The following is a 10685-nucleotide window of genomic DNA, read 5'->3' on the forward strand; positions in this document are numbered from 1 at the left end:
TTTCTTTTGCATAGCATCTGCATCTGGGGGGTCCATAGAGGAAAGCAATAGCGATCTCCACCAGCCAAGCTGGCTACTTCCGGTTTAGCCCTCCATCTAACTTAAATGGGGATAAAATGATTCAATTGTGTGGCTCTTCTAAACTCTCCAAATGTGATTGAACCGAATGGATCAAATTCTGATAGTGAAACAAGTCATTTCACGGGGGTTTTGATGCTCAAAAAATGCATCCACTGGTTTACAGACATCTCTTTCACAATGTAAGTCTATGGGGAAAAGTCTTTTTGGGGCCGATAGCGTCATGTGACGTTGTAATTACACGGTAGGGCAGCTGTGTCAAATTGGCTTCAAAGCCCGGTACTGTTCCTAGGGGCTTGCCATGGATGTATTGTAAGAGCTGGATACCCCAGCTCTTACAATCAATCCCCATAGACCCCCATGTTAAAATCCCCAACTTTACAGCAGATATAAACATGTTTACAGCCTGGTACAAAGAACGATTTTGGTTTCTATAGCTAATTTCCCCTTTCATGACAACTGTATGGGGGTGAATTTTTTTTTATAACTCACCCATTTAAATTTTATTAAGCCGTAAAGTTATGCACAATGAGGACATGGCTGCTTTGAGTGACAGGTCCGCCAGCCGCTAGGTGGCTTGTTTCAGCCATTGGCCGCCTCTTTGCCTATTTTTGATTGGCTGGGAGTTAGGCCGCCTCCCAAGATGGCGATGGCCAGAGCGGCTCACTTTGAGCTTCAAAACCGCTCTTCAGAAACCAACGGGTGACGTCCATATTTTTATATGAGGTAGAGTGGGGGACAGAGGAGGACGGGTGCCTGCTGACCTCCGCAGGGCGGGATCTCTTACTTTGGACTTAATGTATTTCATTTTCATGCTAATCTGTGATTGGCCATGACACGTAAAATGACGCTCTAAGGGAGGATGTCCTTCCTCACCAATCAATAACCAGAATGCAATATTGACATGAAGTTGGTCCAATGATAGTTTCCAGATTTCATCCTCAATTCTCTCCACTGTTAGGCAGAGTAGCAGCAGTAGATAGTTCCTTGCATTAGCCAGTGCAACAGCCTGAAGGATTCTTTCTAAATCCATGGAAGGACTATTAAGGACTATTGTTAAACTAATGGGAGAAATTATCTGGATTGTGCGGTGCAGCAGCAGCAAGACGCTGCCGGGGAGGCTGGAAAGAGAAGCCACCGGAGAAACAACCAGGAGAGTTAGCTTGTTTGTTATTGTTGCTACTGGTATCAGACTGGTTAATCAGCAGCCACAAAGGTCTGTTAACTAACATACAAGATGACCAACAGCTACAGATGGACGTTATGACATGAATACTTCATCTCCATGAAAGAAAGAAGACAACGTCAGATAACGTGAGTCAGATACAGCTTCTCTCTCTGTGTCTCTTTGGTCGCTAATTTCATCTCTGATGGTTAAATGTCTCTGTGTGGCTTTTTTGTGTTTTTTATCTCCTTAACAAGAATGCAGCAGAGATCATATAATGTGTTGTGGGTAACGTTAGTTTGTTTGTTGAAGTCACAGTGAGCTGTCTGGACTCATTCATTTGTTTTTAATTGAGTGGTTGTTTAGTCACCTGTTGATGTTGTATGATTAGTGTGCAGGAGGTCTGGCTGATTGCTTCTGACAGTTTCTTTAGTTCGTTTTTAAGTTGAGCCGTATATTGAGTAATAAGCTTAAAGTAACTAGAATAACAAGTGATAACTAGTGGTGTAACGGATTGTAGTTGATCCGTGATCCGTACGGATCGCCCCCCACGGTTCGGCAGGTTTATGAACTTCGGATTAGTTGCAAAAATTTAATGTGTCATTTAAGACAAAGTCAACAAATTGCTGTAAGTACAAGTCATGGGCAGACAGCGTGTCGCTAACAGGGATCGTGAAGAGCAACGATCAAACCAGCATCTAAGGGGTCCGATGTGACATTTGAGTTATGTTTACCTGCTGTTTAATGTGCTGCAGCTGAGCAGTTAATTAGCATCTAGCTGCTAACTGACGTCAGCGGTGAATGTTTGTTATCATCAAGTTTTGATGATGTGGACAGAGGCTGTTTCATTCACTGTTTAAAAGAGGAAGGTTGCATGCCTCATATTGCAATAACTGAGCATTAAATATTTTATATATTTTATTTTATTTTATTTTATTTTATTTAAACATTGGACATCTTAAATGTTGTTTTCATTTAAGACCATGGGCAAAAGTTCCTTGCTGTTTCTGGCTGTCAGTGTGTTACAGAATAACTAGGAAACAAAGTTTTATTTGTCTCCCCCTTTTTTTTCGCTGATCCTAATAATGATCTGATCCGTGACTCAAATCCGTGATACAATCCGAACCGTGAGTTTTATGTTTATGTTAACACCCCTAGTGTTAACATGTCAGCTTTGCAGACTATATTTTGTATATCGTACATATAGATAAGAGTGGGTAAGTCATGTATTTGATACATGCATTAATACTTTCTGATGTGAACCTACACTTTTAGATCTGTGAATGTTTTTAGTGTTTAATCTTTCTTGTATTCAGCACTGATCTGTACCTGTGTCACATTACAAGCTTTGTGCTACTTTATATATTTCTGTATACTAAGAATCATGTGATATGTTGTCTGTTTTTGATGAGAACATAAATTTGTTGTCACAATAGAACAGTACTAAAAATTTGAATTTCATTATATTAGTAAAATGACACATTTGAACCATTCCATGGCTAAAATGAGCACTTCTTTGTTTAGAGACATTATGTAGGCTATATGCTAAATGCCTTTAAAGAAGCAGCCTTTTCACCAGTCAGGAGTTTTTGTTTTTGAAAGCAAGTTGTTTTATTGGCATATAAAATTGCCCCCCACCCTTCCGATTTTATCAGGTGGGGGACAATGATATAGTTTGATGCGGTTTGTTGTAAGATTCCATGTTGGTTTTCCTCCTGTCCTCCCCAATTTTTTGAGTCACCCCAACACTTAGTCTGTTTTTAAATAGCCAGTGGAATTCTGTTGAAAATGTTAGCAGAGTTTTTTGGTGATTATTTCTCTTTGCACAAATGCCAGCATTAACATGTGGCTCTCCAGAGCAGCAGGGTTGAAACTGGGCATGAGCTTTCTTCAACCCCAATGGAGAAAAGACTGCTGTTTTAGCTCTATTTCTTACCATAAACTTACTGTAAAGTTAATGAAGAATTGCAGAGGAGACACTGACCAGTTGTTGTTTAACATCATTTTAAGCTTGCAGTTGAATTAAGATAGGCCTATTGTGACATCTCATATATTAACAGAGGATATAGCATTATAAATACTCCTGACAAGGATACCTTTATATATTTAGAGTGTGATCACTGTTATATCACACCAGTAGTCTTGTTAGTGCTAGTGTATCTCAGTGCGCTCTGCAGCCCAAAATGAAAGGAGCATGCAGTCATTCTCCATGTTACAGTACTGTTCTTACACCAGCAGATGGCGTCCAAGTCATATAGAGCATCCCTAGTGGCTTCCATACAGAGGGCAGCAGTCAGCTAACATGAGGCTTAAGATGTACTATTAGCATGTATTGACACTTAACAATTAACAAACTCAGATCTTAAGTGATACAGACACTTCATTTTAGGAATATTATAACATTACATCATTTGTTCTCCTTGTTGCCTGTTGAGTGTCAGCCAGCCACCTACCTTTTTGACCTCTTCACCCCTCTGCATGCACTGGGGTACAAAAGCTTTGGTAACAACAGCATTTGGAGTTGCAAGCTCTCACACACAGTCACACACACCCACACACACACACATACAGTTTAATAAGGCTTATCATTAACTTGTGCTGGATCCAAGAAGAAGACCAGAATGAGGTATTTGACACAACAGCTAAAAAAAAAAGCTTACAGACCACATTGTTTTCATGCACACACTTTATTTATGGTCACCCATTCAAATATCTAATCATTTACATGGTTTTTATTTTCAGATATAGTGAATCTGTGAGACAGATGCTTGTTTTATGACCATATAGATGACAATGAAAAGAACATTTATGGAGATAGGTTTGTTCAGACTGCTGTGAACTGGAATTCTTGTGTTACTAATTTTGTGTGTGAATGTGAACCACACGCCCAAAACCACCTGTGATGTCATCTGGACTGTCCCCATAGATAATGAATGGAAGACTGATATTGTACAGTCACACAGGGTTTACTTCTCTAAAGGTTTTAATATAGGAGTTTTTATTCTAAGAAAGTCATGTCAGAATACAATTTCTCTCCAGCTGTTCTTCCTGTTCATTGCTAAGTAGCAGATTTTAGTACAATAAAACAAAAAAACTGAGGTATTTAAACCCTAGTTTCCTGGTTTTGGACTTCTGGAGGAAGTTGGTAGATGCTTGACTACATCAAATTGTTTTGTTTTGTTTTTGTCTTATTAGAAATGATGGCAACCTTCAGGTCTTTTTTTTAAAAATTTTATCCTCTCTTTTTCCGGAGCACCCAGTTCACAATCCCATATCCACATATACACACCTAAAAACTGTCTGGTTCAACCACTGTCTGATTTGATGGTCACTGAGTAGCTTGACTGGAGTACTCGGGGGTTAATGAGGAATTCAAGAGAAGTCAATTTTATTTATACCCTGTATCGCAAATCAGAAATTTCTCTTAAGGGGCTTTACAATCTGCACAGCAATACAACATACTCTATCCTAGACCCTCCATTCGGATAAGGAACCCCATCCCCTTAAAAAACCTTTTTAAAAAATGGAGGAAAACTTTCTATATTGTCAGTAAAATGACAATATTGAATATCAGGATGGCAAAAGTTATATTATAGTTATAGTTGAACTGAAAACATGTATGAAGTATTTGATCAGGAGGACACTGAGCAATTTCCAGATGCGGCCAAACATATAGGACCTGATCCCCAAAGAAGGGGCAAGCACTGCTGTTTCACTTTCCTTTGTGACTGGTTCTCCAACCTTTAGGACACCATCACCCCATGATGATACTGGCCCACTTGAGAATTGAATGGTACTAAAGGTGAGTGTGTCTGTGGGTGCACCAGAGGGAATTTTCTGAAGATAAGACTACATCTCCTTGGTCAGAAGTGACACCAGGATTTCCACACAGCTTAGTCTTTATGGCTGTATTTCATCTTTTTTATCTCTTGGCCCATTTCTAGATATATCTATGTTGACACAGAGTGAGGAAAGAGCACTCTTTCTCTGCCTGGCTGTACCCTTCCCCTCTCTTATTTGACCAAAGACAAATCTTTGGCTTGTGACAAAATGTCGACCGTTTGAAGTTTAAGATAAGTGTTTGAACTCGGCACTGAACCAATCAGTAAATTACATCATACAGTATGTTGCGTTGCTATTTACAAAGACCTACTGTATCTTACTGAGGCATTAAGAAATTTATGAACCTCTGTTGGTGAGCAGCAGGAATTGCAGCATTGCTGAAAGGTCTGTGAACAAGCTAAAAGAGGCCAGAGGCTGACAAAACTACTAAAGTCACATCTACACAGTATAGATAATTGAGCTATATCCTAGAACCTTGTAGCTCCTACAGAGATCCAACAGGAACATTGAGTAAAGCAGCATGGGCTTCTGCTGTTGTGGTGATGTATTAATCATGACAGGGCTGTACACTAGCTCAGCAACATTATTGTCAAGTGTACAGTATTTGGTGCACCTGTATGATTTGTTAGACAACAATTGTTTAAGATGCTAGTACCTTCCTCACCAAATGTGTTATCTCCTCACAAGCTACATTAATCTCAGGTGTTGTGTATGTTGGGATTCTGCACCTCAGGAGGATACCAGTTCCTCTGGCTTGTTGTCTCCACCATATATCACAGTAAAAAGGCAAGAAAACCGATGTTTTGATTGGTATTTTTCTCATATTAGAATATGAGCATAATATGGCCCTTCTGACTAATGGTTCATGCCTATTTCTTCAGGAGGTGATCCAAGATTTGCAGAGTTTAGTTTGGTTGGTTTGGTTAGCTAGTAAGTTGCCCTGTATCATCCATGTGTGTTTCCTTTAGTTTGGACTCAGAAGCCAAATTGAAGTTTATTGGAACATATAGGTGGAAATCACAAATCACTTTGCTGATTCAAATCAGTTTAGTTCAAATATTCATAGTCACTGACTGTGTAGTTTGGTCACTTTTTCCCCAAAACTTAGCAGCCGTATCATTGTTCAAATGTACAGCAGTACATACATCAGTAAGTGAACTCATCCCCATTCATATGGCCCAACGACCAGCGCTGACTGACTGTCTTCAGTTCAGTAGTACGTTCAGTCTGTCACTAATTCAAGCTGTCACGTCCAGTTCAGTACAAAAGCAGCCTATACAAGCACTGCGCATAATTTTAATAGCTCAGCAGCCTATTATTTGCAACAGAGTTATCAAATTACGCTTGCTTAAAAAGTGACAACAAGCCATAATATACAGTATATGCATGTTTCCAAAGGACAACAAACAACCTAATTTTCATTGGAGTATGTTGGGTCCACCTGAAATAATAATTTCGTCTTCACCCACACCCTCTCACAGGTGTTTTTGCAGCATTACTCTCTTGGATTGGTTGCTATCCTGTGGGAGCATGTATATACATGTATCTGAGAGCTTGTTGTCATGTTATGTGAAATACCTGACAAAACTCCCTGGACTCAAACATAGCTGTTCATTCTCCTGGAATTTCTACAGTTTATCGTAAGTGTCAACAGTGTGCTGAAACTCATTTTTGTTACTGTGACTCATCACTTCTTCTCCTACTTATCTGTCTGTTTAAAGGTGTGCAAAGATCTTCTTTTACTCGGAGATACTGAAATCCCTAATCTTAGTGGAAAGAATGTAACTTCTTGCACTGCCATGCAACTTGGTCTTACACCAAAATATTTAAAAATGTCTTTAATAAAAGAAGGAAAAAGTGTGATTGAAGGTCTTTTTTTAAAAAAAGCTATGTACAGTCGGTTGTGATCAAAAAAGGTCAAGTTGCTCTGCGTCCACCTGGTGTTCCTGAAGAAAAAAGTACTATTTTATAGTCTGGGCTTTTCTATGTTTGTCATTGGGTAAATATATGAAATGATGACAAATCCTCTGTCATGAAATCTCCCATGCTGCATCTATTTAGAATAAATCACCTTGCTTATTTTCATTTACAGTCAGATGTCTTTTCCAGCACTGATGTGGCCTCCTCAGGCTTGTAGCATCTCTGGAGGGGAACAGTAACCAGATTTCAACATCTACCATCTGAAAATTAGAGCCTGTACACATCCCTGAGGAGACAGAGACCGAGAGGAAAGAAGTAGGGCAAAGGCAAGCGACTAATCCTCGAATCAGCAACGATTCCATCCTTCCAGACCGAGCCAGTAATCTGTGGGCACAGGCAGAGCCACCCTGCAGGGACGGTCTCATGGCTTCTGGCTCCAGCTGTTTGATGGCTGGATTAAAAGGTCAAGTGGGATCAGTCAGACATGCCGCTCTGCCTGTCGCATAACGTGGTAGGCCTAATAACATCCAGTTACTGTAATGCAGTCTGTATAGGCCCCCCGTGCAGAGCCTGGTCAAGCCCTTTACTTTCTACTTCACTGGAGACACTGTGGGGTCAGAGGGGTGAGACAGGAAGTAGCTGTATGAGGAGGGGACAATGCTAAGAGATTTATTTTAATTTTAAGGATGGTTTGTGATATACTATATTTATCTTATTGTTAACAAATTCCATGAAAAGACCAAAACCAACAATGAATCCACTAACAAGCCTGATACATCTTATTCCTCTGTGTCATAGAACTCAGTTGTTGTCCAAAAACTATTAAAAACACATCAATGAGATACAACGATGCAGTGGGCGACATGTTCCTTCATTACCATGAACACACACTTTGTAATTTATTTTGACTCAATCCCACAAACATCGTCCTGCTGCCACAAATACTCACTAGAGAACCAAATGTGTATTCATCTGTAGCTGGAAATAGTTCCCACCAAATGCACTATTTCCTCCTGTTTGAGTAACATTTGCTAAAAACTACAGCGCCCAGCTGTTTTATGAAATTACTGAGCCTTTTTAAAAAATAAAACTATATATTTTTGAGGCTTTTAAAAACATGAGTGTCACAGACAGGGTGGAGAATTCAGAAAGTATTGAGATGGACCACATTGTTGATTTTGGTCTTTTCATAAGATTTGTTGAGAAAAATAAAATATATAATAACACCAGCCTAACTTGAAGGGCATCATTTGTGTCATTGCCTTGAACCACATTTGACTGATCGGAGGAAGGGGAACTGCAACGCTGGTAGTTTTTTGGTTAAAATGGTTTTACATCTTCATATGTTGTAAGCAAATCTCAAAGGACTGAGGTACCCCAGCACCCTCTGAGCATACTGTCCAAGAACAGAAAGACTTTGTAGGAAAATATGGTTGAGTTTGTTAGATAGTAGAAGTGAAATTGTGGTGAGTAGTAGAACAATTAGATTCCACAACTAGTTTCAGTTTTTAGATATAATCTTACTACATTTAAAATTAGAGCTAAATATGTATGAGGTTTTTTTGTTAGTGGGTAAACAGTGGTAGATGTATATAGATCCTTTACTTCAAGCTGCATTAATCAAAATGTTTATATTCATAGTGCATCAAATGACCTGACTCCGCAGTTCCTCTATGGACTGTTTTAGTGTCTTTCAGCATGTTTTGGTTGTCAGCCACACAACTTCAGTTCATTTTCACTGCTCATCAACCTTGTTTCCAGCAGCAGCAAGCAGCCGTTTTCAGCAAAAAGAGCCCTAATGAATTCACTGTACACTACCTGCTCAGCACCAAACAACAGACAGACACAGTTAGCGACTACCTAGTGAACATAGTGGAGCATTTAGCAGCTAAAGAGACTTTTTTTTTTTTGAGGAGTTGGTGGACACCAACCAAAACAGAGCCAGGGACTCCGAATGAATAACAATATTGCTTCATGTCTACGGAATGTGTAATTAGGCAACTGTTTTCTAACATGTTTGCTAACATAATAAGTTAAAAATATGTCAATGTTGTGTTTACAGCTTGTTTTGCTGGACCTGTGTGGCCAAAAAAGAAATGAATGCCTCTATAATTAGCAACGCCAATGAAAAAATAGTTCCTCATTCAAAATCTTATTTAAGTTACTATGTTAAAGTATCAGCTAAATAGAATTATTCAAAGTAAAGTTGCTCATAATGCAGAATTCTGTGTTATATTATTATAATGTATATTTCATGTAATAGATTATTGACACTGATGTATGTATAAACATTTAAGCAGCATTTTAAAGTTGAATTGGTGGAGATAGAGCTATACTATTTATAATTATTTTATATAGTGTTGCATATTTTAATATAACAATGCATCATATCTAAGTAGCTGAATCTGAAAAGTAAAGCTGAAAGATTGATGTTGAAGTGGTGTAAAAATACTTCCTTCTGAAATACCAATTCTAAATTAAATTGTATTTATGTATTGTACTACTACTGTAAATGTACCACTGTCGACAAAGGAAAAAAGAAATAAAAGAAATATTAGTTCCACTTGTCTTGCTGTCTTGTATGTATATGGTTTATTGTACTCCATTGAAAACTCTAACATGTTTCAGCACTTATTTCCATGTGTACGACTACTCACAGTAAGTTAAAGTCTTAAAGTAGCTGGTTACTGTAAGTGTTTATTTACCCCAATCACCACTTGCCACTCTCCCTTTAACAGGAAAAGAAGAACAAAGGCCTATCAGGACAGATAGACCCCCTCTAATCACTACCACCATCATCACAAAGAGAAAAGAATTAAAAACATGCCGTTGCTGTCAGAGTCTATTTTCAGCTCCTTCCTCCAGGCTGTAAAATGTGGAAATGTGGGGTAGAAAAAGTCTGCCACCTCCGTAGTCAATTATGTGGATACACCTAATTGCAGCTGCCATTCCCAGAATAACTCTCTCTCTCTCTCTCTCTCAGTGATCATGTGTCTTTCAGAACCTTGAACTGACTGAACTGACTTATGTTAAAGAACAACCTAATGCTTTTGAAACACTTCCTGTCAAGCTTGACTGGTTTGCCCGCATTGTTTCTGAGAGAGTGAGTTCCTCTCTGTGTGAGGAAGTATTGATGTTGCTGTGAGGCCAGTTACTGATAGGCAACAGTGACCCATACTTACCCCTGACAGGCCTCTGATAGACCACCTGACAGCTAGTAACTGAGCTGATGTTGCTGTCATTGTCTTCATGCTAAGCTGTAAGTAGCAAGATAAATAAATGCCAGATAAACTAATGAGGTTCATTACATGTTTATAATTACATGCATTTCGTTTGTTGTTGATCTTCCTGTTGCATTCGAGCACAACTCATCCGGTGATATAGTGATAAATAAATATGACGTAAAATTCCAGCTGATGACTACTTGTTGTTTTCGGTGTTTTTGTTGCTGTCATATGTACAGTATGTTTCTCCTATGTTTTTTATGCTGCACAAGAATTGCCCTCCAGGGACAATAAAGATTTGCTGAATTGAATTGATCTGGTTAAAATAATTTATACAGAAAATGCAGCAACTGATACTGTTTTCCACTGTCTTGGTAAGAACATGCAAAGTAATTTTTCATGATGTACAGATTGTGTAATTGGTGACAGTTTTCAACCAGAGACTTGGAATCAAT

Source organism: Thunnus maccoyii, chromosome 3 (genome assembly GCF_910596095.1).
Source record: "Thunnus maccoyii chromosome 3, fThuMac1.1, whole genome shotgun sequence".
Classification (NCBI taxonomy): domain Eukaryota; kingdom Metazoa; phylum Chordata; class Actinopteri; order Scombriformes; family Scombridae; genus Thunnus; species Thunnus maccoyii.